The sequence below is a fragment of the Aotus nancymaae genome, unplaced genomic scaffold (assembly GCF_030222135.1).
Source record: "Aotus nancymaae isolate 86718 unplaced genomic scaffold, 86718_ANA_hifiasm-v0.15.2.pri h1tg000016l, whole genome shotgun sequence".
NCBI lineage: Eukaryota > Metazoa > Chordata > Mammalia > Primates > Aotidae > Aotus > Aotus nancymaae.
In genome coordinates, this window is record NW_026988428.1 from 7,513,020 (window position 1) to 7,514,383 (window position 1,364).

The 1,364-nt window shown below is 44.3% G+C and overlaps 1 pseudogene; it reads right to left on the reverse strand.

Annotated features, from left to right (window-relative positions):
• Window positions 1-922: 922 nt before the first annotated feature.
• On the reverse strand, window positions 923-992 carry LOC135275590 (U4 spliceosomal RNA; annotated as a pseudogene).
• Between the last annotated feature and the right edge of the window lie 372 nt (window positions 993-1,364).

Below are 1,364 nucleotides of genomic sequence, written 5' to 3' on the forward strand. Positions count from 1 at the left end.
TTTAAGTAAGAACTGCCTTAGTAAAGTAAACCCTCATTAGCAGATGGTTATCTCATGGGTTCCTATATTTACCTTTCCATGATGAATGGGAAGACCTGCCATTGCCAAGATAAAGAGTTTTTCTAAAGTTTGGGCAGCCTCCACCTTTCCCAGGGCAGCTGTCACCCCTGGCCCCATTCCTGCCTGGCTGGCAGCACAGTCTCTGAAGTCAAGCTCTCTACATCTGGGTTGGGGCTGAGGTGCCAGGAACAGGCAAGAGCAAGCTCTTCTTCCTCATCTGCCAACCCCTCTCCTTCTCTTTGTTGAGAGCTTTCTTCAAACCTTGTCTCCTCAGAGAAACCTGCCTAAAACCATGGAGGGGGCACCCTCCTTCCTTGGGTGCAAACTCTTCCACAGGCAAACTTCCATCTTGGCTAGCCACTCTAGATTTTTAAATTTTTATTTATTTTATTCTATTGTTTGAGACAGAATCTTACTCCATTGCCCAGACTGGAGTGCAGTGGCGCAATCTTGGCTCACTGCAACCTCTGCCTACCAGGTTCAAGCGATTCTCCTGCATCAGCCTCCCGAGTAGCTGGGATTACAAGCATATGCCACTATGCCTGGCTAATTTTTTTATTTTTAGTAGAGATGGGGTTTCACCATGTTGGCCAGGATGATCTTGGTCTCCTGATCTCAGGTGATCTGCTCACCTCAGCATCCCAAAGTGCTGGGATTACAGGTATGAGCCACCATACCCAGCCAGATTTTTGTCGTAAATAAATGCAAGCATATTTCTCCACAAAAGGAATATAAATGACACAAAGGTATATATGACTTCCATTTTCTTGCATCACTTACCAACCAGGTTGAGAGAAAGACCTGGTTCTGAGGCTTTAGCCTGTGGAGTGTTCAAGAATGTGGGTTTTAAAATAGGATTTCCTGGTTTCCATTAGCAATAATCGCGCCTCGGATAAACCTCATTGGCTACGATATTGCCACTGCACAAAGCTGGATTTTCTGGTTTCAATTCAGAAACATAGTAGAGGGGACATTCAGCCTCCTTACGCCTCATTTTCTTTACTGGCAAAATGCAAATAATGCTAGTATTTACCTTTTGGAGTTGTTGCGAAGATGATGAGACCCTATAAAGCATCTAGAAAGTGACTGGCCGATATACACTCTCAATATTCCACCTACTACTGATAATTTTAAATTAAAAAAATCAGTCTGCACATGGTTTCTTCCTGAAGCCTCATGGGAAGGTCTGAGTACAGGTACACATGTGTCTCTGTTGCTGTAGCTCAGCATTCATGAGTGTCCTCTTATGTCATTTGTGAACCTGCAGAAGTCTTAAAAGAATAGTAAAAAAGGGGCCGGGCGCG